General features: G+C 44.0%; 1 protein-coding gene across 7 annotated transcripts in view; it reads right to left on the reverse strand.

Moving 5' to 3' along the window:
• Nucleotides 1-16,626, reverse strand: part of LNX1 (ligand of numb-protein X 1) — a 188,639-nt gene that overhangs the window by 118,944 nt on the left and 53,069 nt on the right. For 6 of the 7 annotated variants that reach the window (XM_081303326.1, XM_081303324.1, XM_081303325.1 and 3 more), the window contains one exon: nt 7,295-7,420. The gene's annotated coding sequence lies outside the window, so the exon portion shown is untranslated. Of the gene's footprint in view, nt 1-7,294; nt 7,421-15,934; nt 15,983-16,626 lie in introns of all 7 variants that reach the window. The other variant, XM_081303327.1, reaches the window with a different exon arrangement.

The raw sequence follows: 16,626 nt of genomic DNA on the forward strand, positions 1-16,626 counted from the left end.
GTAAAACATTACAAATGGCAGCAGGATGGTCCGCCGAGGTAGGAGCCATAAATAGATAAGCTTTGGAGAAGGAACAAGAGAGAGGCCCGGAGTGTGGCCCGGAGCAGCTAAGGAAGGTTCATAGGAAAGGTTATGAAGGAAAATGGAATTTGGACAGATGGGAAGAAATCTGAGTGAGTGCAGAGACCTGAGCAAATGTAGCACTCAAGGAAGAGGAGTGTACCCATTAGTGTCTGGTGTCCACATGTGATGAGTTGAGCTTTTAAAATTATTTATTTCAGCAGTCATAGGATTTTGAGTTAGGTAAGGATCTTAGATTCTTACCAAATGGGGAAATGCTCTTCCAAAACATCTAAGGGATGACCTACCCGCTTTTGCTGACACACTGTTGGTGATGGACGTCAGTTTCCCAAAAGCTGGATGCTTCCTTCTGGTTACTCTGACCTTTGGCCTGGTTTCTGCCTTTCAGTATAACATCTGTCACACTGACTCCCTCAAATGTGACAGCTCCCCCCGTCCCCCGCATTAAAGACAGCATTTGGTGGTTTCTCCTCTGTCTTTTCCCTTCATCTCCGGTCCTTCCAGCTGATTTCCTGGGTAGGCAAGTAGTAGAAAAGGATTCTAGTTTGTTAAGGTTCCCTTTGAAAACAAGGCTCCTGGAAGTGAACCATAATTATTGTGGTTTGGTGGACTCAGAATTAAGGAGAGTGATCACTTCCTTAACCAGGATTCTACTCACCTACTAATGCAACACAGCCAATACTGATTTTTCTCAATAGATCCTTAGAGTTAGAGAATTGACTAGAAGAACTCATTAGGTCTAAGAGTTCAAAACCCCTCATAGAAATAAAAGATGGCCATGGGGAAGGCTGCCTATTCTAACTCTTCTTGCCTGTACTTTGCATCTTCCAAGAGGATAAAAACAAATCTCTCCATAAATAGTTGGAGGGTCCCATAAAAATGGATATAAGTTGGGGGATAGAGTGGGTAAAATAATAGCCCCTCTAAGTGTATGTCCACATCTTAATCCCACAATTGGGAATATGGCTTATTGGGGAAAATGGGCCTTTGAAGATGTCATCAACTCTAAGATCTTGAGAGGAAATCATCTTTGATTACCTCAGTGGTCCCTAAACCCAGCAATAAATGTCCAGATGAGAGACAGAAGAGGAGACAAATGGAGGAGAAGGGGATGTGAGGACAGGCAGAGATTAGAATTATATAGTTGCAAACCAAGGAAGGAATGTCTGGAGCCACCAAAGGCTGGAAAAGGCAGGGGAAGGTTCTCCCCCGACAGCCTTCAGAGGAGGGAGCCCGGCCCTGCTGACATTTTGATTTCAAACTTCTGGCCTCCAGGACTGAAAGAGTAAACCCACATTGTTTTCAGCCACCAAGTTTAAGGTAATTTGTCATGGCACACCTAGGAAGCCAGTAGAAGCGGGGGGAAGTGTTTTTAGGACATTCCCACAGGAGTGGGTGAACCTTCCCAATGACCTTCTCCAGCCCTTCTCAGGATGCCTTGGAGATAGGGCAAATATTTTGAGATGGCAATCACTTAGCTACGTAACTTAGGGATAGCAGCTCTTCTCTAGTCCTAAAAGGTTATGATTTCCTTTTAATCCACTAATAAGTTAGAATACAGACATCTTCAGTGATGACTGTGAGGCCAATTTGCAAGGCCTCAAGGGGTAAAGGGCCGCAGATGGGATGGCCGAGTGTGCTTGTGTTATGGAAGACGTAATGCAAGCATGACAATGATACTTAATGATGAGTTTGAAAACACCAGGTGACTCACGCATTACCATGAGCATGCAGGAACCTCAACATGCAGTGTGCTATTCCAAAAAAGCCACGTGACTGACAAAAGTAGTCATAAGCAAGTTATGCAAATCATCTCAACAGATAGCAATGGCATAGTTAGACCTCCCCATCATACATGTGCAGTGGCCAAGCTCTGTGCCAAGAGGCTATTAAAGAAAATTCTTGGAGAGTTTTCACTCTGCTGTGGGTGAAGTCTTTTGTGTCCCTGTCACAAATGTATCCAATACAAGAAACAAATAAGAGTCATTTGAAAATAATGGTGGAATTTAAGTCCACATGTTCCAAGTCATACTCTTGATGTCAACAAACAAAAAGGTAGGTGTGGGATGTAGCTCAGTGGTCGAGTGCTTACCTGGTGTGACCGGGGTTCCATCCCCAGCACTGCCAAAAAGGAGGAGGAGGAGGAGGAGGAGGAGGAATAAGGACTGTTATTTGGGATAGAACCTGTTGCCACCATAGGAAGTATACTAGTCAACCCACCATGTCAAGGAACATGGCTTAAGGGACAGGAAGAAAACCTTCTTTCAGAAAGGTACAGGACAAAGCACAGGGAGACAGAACAGGAATGAAGGGGCTGTCATAGAAACTGCACATCTCAAGTTCACATATCATCTCATTTACCCTCTTCACACGTGTAGTGTAAGGAATTCCTTTTTAGAATATAATATAAATTAAGATAATAATTGTTACTTTCAATGGGCAGTTTATTGCATGCAAGATACTGTGCTAGGTACATGGCATGTATCTTCTTATTTAATCCTTGAAATAATTTTGTTAGATTCCTAATAGATCCCTCATTTTATGGGTGAGTGTATGTGTGCTGAAGAAACACAAATATTCTTTGTCATCCATCCATCCATCCATCCATCCATCCATCCATCCATCCATCCATCTATCCAGCCATCCATCTAGCTGTCCTTATGCCCATCCCTCTACCTGGCAAACACATAGCAAACACTGCATATACCATGAAATTATCACTTTCGGCGACAAGCAACCTGCTATACTTTGGTCAACTTAATTCATAGAAAGGTCTTCCTCATGCTGATCTGAAGTTGGCTCTGTTTAACTAACCAATAGGTCACTGTGGTGTCCTTGTGCCACACAGAATGAGATAGGAGGAAATAACCGATGTCGGAAGTTTACCAGAGTCAGCAACCACTTTCTGTTCCTGATTTGAGCTCAGTGCAGTTTTCTGTACTTAGAAACTTTCATGGTTTTCATGGCAAACCTCATTCTTTGGGGACAGTAGATGGTTAAATTTCATTAACCCACAAAGAGTGACACACTGTCTGCCCTCCAAATAGTTTTGAAAGGCCGTTGATAGTTTGGAGGTAGTGTCAGAGGACAATAAATGTGCCACCCACGTAAAAGTGAGTCTATGTAATGCCAGAGCATAAATAGCAAGAATAGTTCCATAGTTACCAGGAAGTCCAGGGATACCGAGGCAGTGAGGAACCACATTTGAGAGCCTCCCTGACTTGTCCTCTCCTGGAAGCATCTTACGGATGGCATTCTTACGGTGGCCAAAGTCCTAGCAGACCTTATTTTTCCCATCTTAAGTGAGGAATTCAAATACAAAAAGCATATCATGGTCAAGGTCAGGTCGAAGAGGCTCTGGGAGGTGTGAAGCTGAGAATCATGGCAGCGGCAGCTGATGATCACCGTGTCTCACATCACAGATCCTACTGTCTGCCGGTCTGCAAAAGCCCAACTCTGTAGCTGGCAGCTATTCTACCCTAGAGAGCCCAGGTAAAGAAGATAATCTCTGTTAACAGGTTTTCCTTCTAAGCCTTTGGGAGAAATCCTTTTTTTTTTTTTTTCAGTCTTCAGCCCTCAATTTATTAGAATTTCCATCATTATATCCAGACTTCAGCTTGATTAAGAAGATTGTTATTGTAGCCAATGTGACATTCTTTCTGTAATAACATAACAATAGTTAACACTGACCAAGCATTTATATGCCAAGCACTGCACATGTAACTCTTTTAATTGTTTGTCACAACAGCCTTGAATTTGCTAAACATTTAATTTACCAAATGATCAAACTGAGGCAGAGATATTGAGTACCACATGGAGGCTAGTAATTACATGGCAGAACTGAATCTTGAACCCAAATCTGATTCCACCACTAAGCCATGCTTTCAAGAAAATAATGCATGTAAGAGTTAACCTTCCATCAGGTACCGTTTACATATTGCAATTCATTTCATCTTTGCAATAACCCTATTTTGCTGCTGAGATAAACAGGTTAGTGAACTTGTTCTAGCTGGGGATGGTAGCTCAGTGTAGAGCAATTGTCTATCATGAGCAGGTGGCCCTGGTTGGATCCCCAGCACCTAACCTGTCCCAGAGCACACAGGCAGCACGTGGTGGGACTGGGTTTTGAGCCCAGGTGATCTGATGCCACATACCAGGTCATTGTTCTAGAGCAGAAACGTTTCTCCACCTAGAATTTGGATGAATACGATTCCTATTTCCTAGCCAGGCATTGCCCCCCAGCTCCAGTCAGTCTGACCCACTTGCCTAGATGGGAAGCCCACCTGGCATCTGTTGTAAGGACCAACAGGGCTGTGAAGTACCTCATCTTGGCATCCTTTTTTGGGGAAAGATGTAGACAAGGAAACTGATGGTCAGGGAAGTCAAGGTTCTTCCCCAGAGTCTCCTGAGCAAGATAGAAGTACATTCAAGATTAGAAGCCACTGTCCTTGGTCCACTACCCCCTGGCTCTTGAAAGATGGAAACCTGTGTTATTCTTTCTGATAGGGTGAGACCAGGAGAAACTCCCAGGGCCCTGAGAACACCCCTGTTCCTATGCAACAACTCAAGGTCACTGAAAGTCCCAGGATATTCCACTAAGGGGGCACCTAGATCCAATGGACCCTGGAACCTCCGTTACACAATACAGTGCAGGCTTCAGCCCTGCTGTCTGTCCTCTCTGGCTGCCATCGGCTCATGCAGGCCGGGTAAAGGGTGTTTATCTGCAAGATTGGAGGCGATCAAGTGCCCAGTCCAAGCTGGAGATAGCACAATTGAAAGCAAACAGGGCTCCCTGCCAAGTCAGATTACAGCAAATGGCAGCGGCACATTTCCCCCTGAAGGCCTGTAGGGAGCCCATATTTTGTGTGTCTGTTGTGAGAGCTGTGAGGTGGGGAAAGGAAGGAGTAACTAACTTCCCCAAAGCTTTACCTAGGAGACTGGGAGACACTGGTGCCTGGCTCCTTTCAGGACATCCTGTAGGTACTCACCTCTACCTGGTTTATTTCTCCAAACTATTCACATTGGAGTTAACTACTTCCAATTAATGACAATGACAAGAACCACCAGGGTTCCTAACAATTGCAACCACAGGAGATCTTTTAGCGCAGTAGCCTGGACCATCTCCACACACTCAGGAGAGTTCCTTCAGGAAAGATGGACCCGCCTTTATTTGGCACTGGCTCAACCCCAAGCACTGGTTGCTCTAAGCTTCTCATATTTTAGTTACCTTCTTTACTTCCCCTGACTACAGTATATACAAGGGCTTATTCTCTCTTGTCTTATTGAGGAAGAAACTGAAGGTCAGAGAAGTAATTTGCTCAGTGTTATCAGGGGAAGAGATTTTTCCATCAGGCTTTATGTCCCTTGATCTAACAGGTGGAGTTAATATAGGAGATTTGGACAGAGCTCAGGTATGAGTTTTCCAACAAACCAGCTACATTGTAGATGTTCTGACTGTGAATTTCAGTCTCTCATTTTTTCCCTTTCTCCTACGGGGGCATAAGGTCCATGGCTTTGATCTTTAGTAGCCAGAGATGCTGACATAGAGTGATGAGATTATGTGTTTAATCATAAGTTAACTATTGTGAAAAGAACTAATCAACCATGGTAAACCAGAGGGAATACAAGGTTGTGGAGAGATTCAGGACTTTCAAGACACATTTTTAACCAAAAGATACAAGATTCAGATCTTTTTCTCTCTACTGACAAAGCTCTGAATCAAGTAAGAACATTATTAAGGTACAAGCAGCAGTCTCCACCCAACCACAAGTTCAAGGCCCAGAGGTCAGTGAAAAAAAGCAATCTGAGAGGCTGGAGTTGTGGCTCAGTGGCAGAGCACTTGCCTAGCACGTGTGAGGCACTGGGTTCGATTCTCAGCACCATATACAAATAAATAAATAAAGTTATTATGTCCATCTACAACTAAAACATTAAAAAATAAAAATAAATAAAAAACAAAAAAAAATGTGAGCTTCTAGGAGTAGGAGAGAAATTGGCAACAAGAGCGGGGCAGATTCTTAGTGGTAAGAAGCAACTGTCTGCCTAAGATGAAGATTTCTTAACTTGTTCCAATTCATACTCTTGGAAAATTTACATGTAATTCAAATTTCTGGGTGGATAAATAGTAGGTAGTATAATTCCTAATAGATTTTTCCCCTTTGCAAGCCTACTTGTTAACTTAAATTTCAGAAAAACGGCCCGTGAATAAATCCGGAATGAAGAGCTTCACAGGTTATTTCATTCCCCAGGTTTCCCAGCTCACCCCAGTAGGGGGCTGGGTTTGGAGATGGTTTCTTGGCTTTCACTAACAACAGTGTGGAGTTGTCGAGGGCTGTCCAGAGCAAAAGGAGTCTAGGCCATGTGATTAGGAGGAAGAAAACAAAAATGGGTCCTAGTGATACAATTACTTTGAACAAGTCAGGCCCTGGTAGAACAAATCTCCTCTATATATTTCCTATTAAAAGAAAAAGAGAAAAAGCAAAAGTATTCCCCCAAATTAAAAATTAGAACGGAAGCTGTTTCATCTTTGTGGCCTTGAAGGGATAATCTTTATTTTAACCAAAGGTCAACAGACAGCCAATCTGAGTCTGAAGGTAAAGATTCTGATCTAGATAGCACAGTATTTTTGTAAAAAGCACTCGTTCTACAAAGAGCAAAGAATCCAGAAGATCTTTTCTGAGAAGAAAGGGAGGAAAATGGGAGGGACGGTGCCTTTTGAGTTGGTCACCAGAATTCAGGTACAAGCAGGTGTCTGAGGAACATGTTGCACAGATTTAGGTCTCAATTGTCTCTGAGATGAACACAGAAAGCTAGGCAAAGCCAAGCGAAAAAGAAGCAACTGAACTTTTTCAGCCCTGGGGCCTTCCAACCTCCATTAAACGGGATGAACAGGTCTGCGCCTTTGTGCTAAGTTTCAACAAAAAGTCTCTACTCCACTCCTTTCTGGGGTTTTAAAAAAAAAAATCAGATCAGCTTCGCAGACAAGCAGAGGCTGGATTAATGATTAGGAGAAACAAAAAGGATTGAATACCTGACCTGAAAGAAGTATACTCTGCAACCAGAATGTCAAGGACAAGGTTTCCTCTCCTCTCAAAAGAACTTTACCCAGGGCTAAGGCATTCGGCTTTTATTCAAATTCCCCATTTAGTTCCCTTCCATGCCAGTGGTCTAAACACCAAAGAGAAAAAAAAAAAAAAATGGAGTTTCAGCTCACCTTTTCAAATGTTTGGGGCTCTCAAAATAGCAGTCACCAGGCAGCTCCCACCCCTTGTGGCTGAACCTCGCGAAGCTTCTTGGGCTGCCTGAGTTCTGACCAGCCTCAACTTCAGTGTACAGGTGCCTGGAGGAAGGAGGAGGGCATTGGTTGGTCCAGAGCAGGAAACGTGTGACATCACAGGAGCCAGGACAGATAAAGCATTGCTGAGACCTTAGCATGGAGACATTCAGTAGGTCCCGCCCACCTATCATTTACCTGAATACCTGCAAGCAAGTAGGTGGCGTCTCTTAGAGGACAAATGAATCAGTTAGAGCAATTTGCCAGATGGAATTTACTTTCTTTCCTGAGCACAGCACGTGTCCAACCCCGTGTACAGATATGAACTTAGACGCCTGATTTTTTTTTCCCCAAGCCCTCTTCACTCCCCACAGCAGCCAACATAGAAGTTAAAAGGGAAGTTTAACCCATTAAGTCCCAAGTTTTCAACTCTGCAAACAATAGTTATTTTGAAGTTATGATAAGTGGTATATTTGTGGTTTAATTTAAGTTTTTACGGGTGTTCCACACCTGGGATGCTGGGACAAAATGGGTTAAATACTGAAACGAGACAGTGATTTAAAAAAAGAAAGAGAAAGGATATAGACTCCTTAGAAATATCTGAGGTTGAGCCCCCAAAGCCTTTTGGAATGGCATCTATTTAAATCCTGAGTGATTCTCTGTTCCAATATCAAGACAAAGTGGAGGTGACATTTCAAATTCATTGCTTAAAAATCTAAATCTGATCATTGTCAGCAGTTCTAAAGTCATTTCCAAACACTTTTTCTCTAAGCCATGCCCCCCCCCCCTCACCTCAAGCACTTCAATTCCATTTTGGGGGAATCTGTAAAACTTCAGTCATTCCTATTTGGGCTTGCTGGGTAGTTACAGTCACACGGCGGTTACAGTTCACTGTAAGCCTGCAATTAGGAGCTTTTGAAATGATTCAGATTTGAATGACAGCGCAGTAATAAGGCGATGTTGTCTGCTGCTAGAGCCAGGAAGGAGGAGTCAGAGTTATTTCGGTCCCAAGCTGTGTGTGACCCTGGGCAAGTCACTGCTGCTTCAGCCTTTCCAACAGGAAAGGGAGGCTAATGCTTGACTCAGCTGGCACCTGAGCAGCAGCCAGGAGGAATCCCCGCTGTTAAGCCCTCTGGCATCTGAAGAGGACTGTAAACAATTCCTATCATCCTATTGCATCATGGCCCATGTCTATGAAGGCATCTAGCATCCCCGCACAATTTATTTACTCTCAGGAACGTGCTGCCTGGGGGGACCTGGGGACTCAGCCTCCCTGGAGGACGGTCTGCTTGCCCAGAGAGATTTTACCCCTCCTCCTGATCTTGAAAATGCTTTGCATCCACGTGTTTAATAGTGTACTACCTAGAGGTTTGGGGGGTTGGTTGGCATTTTACCTGGGGAGGAGTGAAAGAAGAAGGAAACCTGGGAAGGGGTTAGGAAAAGGAGTTTTGATGCCATTCCTGGGTTTCCACCTTGGCTGCAGCCAGTCATTCAACAGCTGATAAAGCAGTGGGGGAGGGGTGCACGAGGAAGAGAAATGCTGGGGAGGGCACAGGACGTGTGATGCACCCTAGGCTCTTCACCTGCAGGGAACTGGCTCCCCACCTCCCCAGACAGGCCTAAATTCCTTCTCCACCTGGGAGCTTGGTGCCTGTTGAGGGGAATTGGAAGCTGAAAAAACAGACAGGGGCTGGGGTTGTAACTCAGTGGTAGAGTGCTGGCCAAGCACTTGTGATGCACTGGGTTCCATCACCAGCACCACATAAAAATAAATAATTAAAACAAAGGTATTGTGTCCATCCACAACTAAAAAAAAAAAATTAAACAACAACAACAAACCAAAGAAGTTATTCATGACTTTATTAGAAACTAAGGTTAGTTGTGGCTGTGCCTTTAATATGCAAATAAAAACAACCAAGAAAAAGACTGAGGCAGAGAAATTGTTTTGCTTGCAGATCTTTTAAAAAGGGAAAAGTATCAGGCCACCAAAACAAAGACTTGGTCTTTCCAGTGACCTGGAGTCCCTGGGAACAGAGGGAGGGGTGGGCGAGCTGTCCACCTGCTGAATCATCTAGAAGGACAGGCCTCCAGCAGCCAGTGTGGTGTGGGTCACACTGGGGCTTTTCAGAAGGTTGGGATCTGACCTGGGAACTGGATATCAGGCTTACGTTCACAGCACTGGCCGCAGGGAGCAGGGGAAGTGAATTTTTAGGAGGCGACAGTGCATAAAACTTCACAGAAAGGACTCAATACTGTGGGGCTTTACTTACTGTATACCAAACCCTAGCTGTCTGCATGTATGGTCTGAGGAAAGAAAGGAAGGGAAAAAAGAATGAAAACGGAGAATAAGCATTAAACTTAGAGTGGAGCTCCCAGGTAGTGTCTAAAGGAAGAGAAAACACTGGGCTGCTTCACACATTAGCCATCTAATAGAATAATCTCAGTAGTTATATTTCTAAAGTACTGGGGGAAAGGTGAAAATAATAATCACAAAAGCTAACATTGAGTAAGTGTTTGCCAAGTTCACTTTTGTTCCAAGCACTTTGCTCGGCTGACCGCCTAGATCAGGTCCTAGTGCTACCTACGTTCCGTAGTTAGGGAAACCGAGGCCTGGATAAGCTGAGAATTTGCTTCTAGATGGCTTATTCAGCAAGAGGCAGGGCCGGAGTAGTTTATAACCAGGTCCTTATTAACCGCTGGAAAGAAAGAGGGGAAGGTTCTGGTTGGATGTACACTGGACAAGGTCTGGACCCTCCCTCCTTCAGCCTCTGACCTATCCAGAAAGAGATGTCTTGTAGAAGTAGGCCTGGGAGTGTCTTTTCTAGGAAGAAAGTCTGCAGTTGCAATGCAGTTACAACTAAATCAGTAATCTGCTTTATACATTGAGTGTGTCTGTATAGGACACATATGCATGTGTATACTTATATTTGAGAAACACCATTATCATTCCTGGGAGCATTATTGAAATCTTTTTTTCTTGGTACCAGGGATTAAACTCAAGGGGCACTCAACCACTGAGCCACATCCCCTGCTCCTCCACCCCCAGCCCTCTTTTGTATTTTATTTAGAAACAGAGTCTCACTGAATTGCTAAGTGCCTCCCTGTTACTGAGGCTGGCTTTGAACTCTCGATCCTCCTGCCTAAACCTCGCAAGCCGCTGGGATTACAGACGTGTGCCACTGTGCCTATCGAAATCATCTTTTTTATGGCCTATCAAACCAACCCTAAGAAGTAAACCCAGTTTGAAGGATCACTAGCGGATGACCAGTTGTAACTCTCTAGGACATCTTTTATGGTCATTTCGCTCTATAATTTTAGCAGCGTCTTTAAAATTTGAAAATTTTGTCAGAACTGCCACAAGATCACTAGACTGCATCCAGTTGAATAATACAAGACAACGTTAAACTAAATTCCATTATCAACATTACCAGGCTGAATGGTTTAGCCCAGGGCTGGCAGACTGTAGACACACACTGCTTCATTCCCTCCTCCCCTGCTGCTCTCATTGCCAAGGTGCTCTGGATCTCAGAGGTTAGCTCTGAACTTTCCAGCTGCATTTCCAGGTGCAGTAGCAGTTGATATTGACCCCTAAGATCAAGCCATTTACTACCCCTAGTTTGACAGTAAGTGGGAGGGATAAGCCAGAAGGGAAGGCATTGTTGTTGCTGGTGCCATATTGCTGGTCCATGAGCAGGAACTTGGAGGATGTGGAGAAAGCAGAGATCACAAAGGACTGCAGGCAGAGTCGCAGTGTTCAAGTGGGGGGCTGGAATGATCCAGGCTATGTGTGCTGGCAGAGCGTGTGCGTGGTGGGGAGGAAAGAAAGGTGAGAGGCTGCTGGGCCAAAAGGATCCAGGGCACTGAACTTGGACAGGTGAGATGGGACCAGATTATCAAGAGCCTTGACTGTGGAGTTTCTCATGTCTTTATATTACTCTAGGCTGCTTTTCTCAGGAAGGAGGGAGAAGGAAGAAAGGAAAAGAAGGGTAGATTGATCTTGGGGTGGTTTCTTAAGAACGATGGTGTTTTCAGGGTTGCGCCAACGTCCATGAGTTTCCATTTCTGCTACCCCATGGTCTTCTCTGTCTTTGCTGCCTCTGTATCTTGGAAGCAGTGTACTTCAGAGAGGCAGGTGGGAAGCATTAGAAAGCTCTCTGAACTCAAGGTTGGGCCGTCCTACTTAACCAGCCAGCTCTCTTGGGCTTTTGGGTTAGTTTGAATGCCTTTATGCATCTTGACAGGGAAATGGAAGGGGAGGAGGAGGGCTGATTTCAAAGCTCTTTACTTCTAGATTCCCACAATGAGCATCGGCACTGTCAAGGATTCCTCCTGGCAATGAACCTACTGCTAAGACCATACCTCGTGATTTGGGAGAATTATGTAGCCTCTGTTTTGCTTCCTCCCCAGGCCCCAGCCTATTTGTAGAGCTAAGATGACTGAATGCCCCAACAAAAATGAACATATTTCATCTGATTTTAATAGAAGCCATCTCTAGAAAAAGCCTCAGTTACATAATTTCTGGAGATATTCAACATTATGAGATGAAATTGCTACATATACATTGTATCACATAGGCCTCAATTTTGAACCAGCTCAGCTCCAAATCTTTCATTGGCTAATTACAAGTGCTTAGCATGATGCAAATGAGCACATCTCAGAAGGGCAATTATGGGAAATAATAGTAGTAATCATAAATATCAGCTGATGTAGGTGCCATCTGGTTGTATGGCAATGGAACATATTCCGTTTCTCTCACAAACTCACAGTGCATGTGTTGCCTGATTTGCACATGTGCCCCTAGAGTACCTCTGGGTCCATAACTTAGGAGGGGTCTATTGTCTGGTTCATGTGCTCTTGTGGGGACAAGGAATCTCTCGGGAAAATGAGAATTCATTCATTTATTGGAGATGGCATACATTTGTGAATGTTGACCTTGCAGATATGTGGCCAGCACACTCTTCTGTAGTAGAGGGGAAAAAAAGTCTTCTTCGTTACTGTCTCTGTAATCATCATTAGACCTCTATTTTGTGACAGCTGTAAAAGTCTTTTTGTCTGTATGATCTCCTTCCTGCTATAAACCAGGTGAAATATTCTCAAGCAGCTTTTTTGGTGGTGGTGGTTGATATTTTGAAGCTTGTCGTGTCTTGTTTCACACATGACTACTTCAATTGACCCGATTCCACATGTAAAGAAATAAAATGTCCCTTCTCTATTAACTTTGACCTAAGCCTCAGCCTCAGAACTTCCATATCCTTATAGATAACCCCTTAAACATCCTTAATCTCCCCAACTATAAATTAACTTAATTCTTCTTGAGCCACCCATTCACAGACTTACCCCTTAGATCTTGTTACCCCCAAGTCTACCATCTCAAAAACAAAGAAATAAGAGAATGCACTTCTCTTCTGTGTCCTCTGACCCAGTTGAATTTTTCATTCCCATATTAAAATTTTACCTTCTCCTCTGCATTAACTATGCTGGTGGATCTTGGATCCATGGAGGCTACCAAGCCCCCATCTTCCTTGCCATGTTCAGATCTCAATTCCTTGCCACATCCTATCCTTCCTAAGGACTTGGCAAAACCATGTCATTAGCCTTTTCTTATCTTAGAAGCATGGGGATCAGTGCCACCATATTTTTTTATTTTTATTTTTTTAGTTGTCAATGGACTTTATTTTATTTATTTATATTCAGTGCTGAGAGTTGAACCCAGTGCCTCACACATGCTAGGTAAGTGCTCTACCACTGAGCCACAACCCCAGCCCGCCACCATATATTGATGCTATGCAGTGGCAGACACACTTGTCACTCCCCTTGGCAATCTACCCAGGTATATTCCTGGTCAGTCCCTCTTCCCTCTCTCTCAGTAGTCACTTACTCTCAGTCTTTTGCCTCTTCTCCATGCATGGCTCCTCAAGGTATGGGCCCTGGATGCCAATCAACCTCATCCACATGTCCTAATCCTTTCCATGCCCAGAATAGCAGCCCCCTTGCCCTAGGAACACCACATCCGCTGAAGCATTCCCCTGTCCCCATTGCCAAGTCCCCATTGCCACAGGGAAACTGTTTGCTAAGCATACTGCCTGCTCCACCCTTTGCTCACTCTGCCCCAGGAGTCCCTGACTGGTAACACGGGAAAAAGCAACTGGGCAAGCTTGGTTTTGCTCCTCCTCTTTCTGTCTGGGGAGTGCTCCTGAGTTTTCCCCTGTTGCTCCAGGGGCTGAGTCTTTCCTGTTGGGAAGCTGCCTTGCCAGAGCTGCCCAGTTGGGAGCCGTCTAGCTCTGCTTCCTTGTTCCATGCTGATTCTCTAATTTAACCATTAGCAATTTGAAGGTGATATTTTGGCCTCTATAATCACCCTTCTAAATTTTCCTCAACCCAGATGGAAAAGAGGGGCGATGTTCATTGGGGTTCCCCTGGGCTGCCTCTAAAACCTGATTGTGTAGGGCTGGGGATGTGGCTCATGCGGTAGCGCGCTCGCCTGGCATGCGTGCGGCCCGGGTTCGATCCTCAGCACCACATACAAACAAAGATGTTGTCCGCCGAAAACTAAAAAGAAATAAATATTAAAATTTCTCTCTCTCTCTCTTAAAAAAAAAAATAAATAAAACCTGATTGTGGCTCCCATAACAACCAGGCTGTCTCTTCTAGGCTCCTTCCCATACAGCACCATGGTGACAGCGTTCATTTATCATTGCCTGGATAGTCATCATGCACTTTGCCTCTTACCTTACTGGTCTTGGCAGAAATCCCATGGACTGTGTTATTAACAGAAGAAGAAGTTGGCTCTCTGAGAGGTACACTGACTTGTCCTCATGTCTGGCTGGTTCCAGACAGACGTGAGGCTCTCTCCCGGCTGTTAGGAGTACAGTCTGTGCAACTCCTGCTCCATCTCAGAGCTTGGCTCTGCTGCCCTCTCCTCTGTGGAACCCTGCCTGACTTCCCCTCGCAGATATTGGTGCCTGTTCTGTGCTCCCGACAAACTCCACTTGAGCAATTATTTGACTGCTTCTAGTTTTTTAAATACTTTCTCCTCTCTCGACTGCAAAGTAAGGAGAATAACTTCTTCTGTCATCTTGGGCTTAGTTCAATACCTGGAAGGGACATTGGAGGACTTCAACAAATTTCAGTTCAAAGGACTAGAGATGGAAGGCTGGGGATGTAGCTCCCTGGTAAAGTGCTTGCCTAGCATGCAAGAGACCCTGGGTTTAATTCCAGTACCACAATAAATAAAAAAGACAAACACATAAATAATAAAGAACTAAAGATGAATACCAAAGAAAATACACATTGTTACATTAAATCCTGAGTCTTTTCTCAGGAATCAGGATCCATATGTTTTGGGATGGGAGCTATTACATTTAATTTTCACAATTACACACAATAATCCCAATATTATTCACACATTCACTCACTTAAACAACAAATGTATGAGTTGCCTCCAATATGCTAGTTGGTGTCAAGGATAAAAAGAATTTGACTTTAAGGAATTTATTTCATAGTCAAGAAATTTATAGACAAATGAAATGCAAGGTGGAGATTATCATGACAGAGGAAGGTTGCAGATGCAGTTACAGGAGATAGGGGACCAGCTTGCTTCTTCTAATTTCAAGACTCCAAATTGTTAAAAAGCACTTGCCTGAGATCACCCACCAAGTCAATGGCAGAGCTAACGTTTGAGCACAGGCTGCTAGGTGGTAGATCCAGCCATCTTCCCAGGTTCCCAAACAGTCTTGCCTTGACCCTTAGTCATGTAGGGCCACACAGAGAAGAAGGCTCATGAAAAGAAGGACCTCTACCTTCTTCTGGTTTTGGAAGTTCATCACCCCAAAAGATCTAAACTTTTTAGGGTATCATGGTTCACACTAATGTTAGAGGCAGGTTCTCTAATGTTAGAGACCAGTTCATAAATTTAGTTTCTATTTTCATGTCCACAGTCAGGGTTGGCTGGCTCCTTGACAAGGCTTTGAAAAATTTCTGGGCTGTGCGATGACAGTAACAACTGAATACTGAGATGAATTTAAAGTCCTTTAAGGTAGAGTTGGCATCTCAGTAGACCTTTTTTTAAAAGATGCACACCTGAAGCATTAAAAGTTTAAAAGCATTATTATAATCCCCATCCCTTTTCATTCTACTTTTATATCTTCAGTCTTCAGTCTTCAGTAGAAAATAACAAATTACTATATTTTTATGTCAACCATCCACACACCCTCTGGGCTTTATGCTGTTAAGTAGAGGACTCTGTTCAGGCTTAAAAGCACAAGTCTCCAAACATTTTCCCAAGGGGGTTGAAAATTCATAAAGTGACTTAAGGACACATACACACAAGAAATGTCCCCAAAGGGAATGTAGTGGAAAGGGTAAAAGCAAGATAGGAACTGCGTTGCTGGACCATGTGGGGGTGAGACGTTCAGGAGAAGCCAGCTTTCTTGGTGGGGAAGTGCATTCCTTCCAGTGAACTTTCACTTCCATGCAAGAAAGGGCAGGGCCTCCAAGACAGAAAACACAGCAGAGAGCCCATCTCCACGGTCCTCCTGAGTGGAAGAATCGAGGAAAGAGAGAATCATGAAAACCACTCACCACTAGTGGGTAGATGGCCCCGCAGTCAGCTTCTGAGCAACAGCGTCTCTGCAAAGGGAAGCTCATTTGACTTTTCTCCAATCATGAGGCATGAAAACACTCCTTTTCTAATTTGGACAATTACACTGGATGGAGTGACCTCTCTTCTCAGCCCTTTTAAAGCTGAATTCTTCACTGCCAAGGAGAACCCTAATAAACAGGTGCTAATCCATGGTGAGGTGCTCAAGGCAAACAAGGTTAGGTCTCTTGGTAGCCATTAAGCCACAGCAAGATGGAGCAGTGGGTGTGGACTCAGGGAGGGCTTGTCCGTCTGTTTCTGATAACTCTGGGCCCAGAAGTAGCTATCTCCTCCCAATATGGAAGCTGAACTTCCAGTCCAGAGCTTACATTATCACCAAGTAATGAATACTTTCCTTGCAACTGTCCTTAGTCCATTATAAGAGTGTGGGGTATTATTATAATGTACCTTCTCTGGAGTCCCCCGTTATTGAGTAGCTCAACTAGTGTTGACTTTCACTGCAGTCAAGGGACCACAGTATAGGTGAGAGAGCAGAAGCTAGTTCCTTCTGGGATATCAGAATACCAGAGAAGCAGCTTGTATTTTGTATTGAAATCCATTCAGCTTGGTCCAGTGATAGCATATGGAGGGTTAAGAGCTAGGTGCAGTGTTATTAACCAGTACAGATAGTACA

Source organism: Spermophilus citellus (assembly GCF_964194105.1).
Source record: "Spermophilus citellus genome assembly, chromosome: 8".
Lineage (NCBI taxonomy): Eukaryota > Metazoa > Chordata > Mammalia > Rodentia > Sciuridae > Spermophilus > Spermophilus citellus.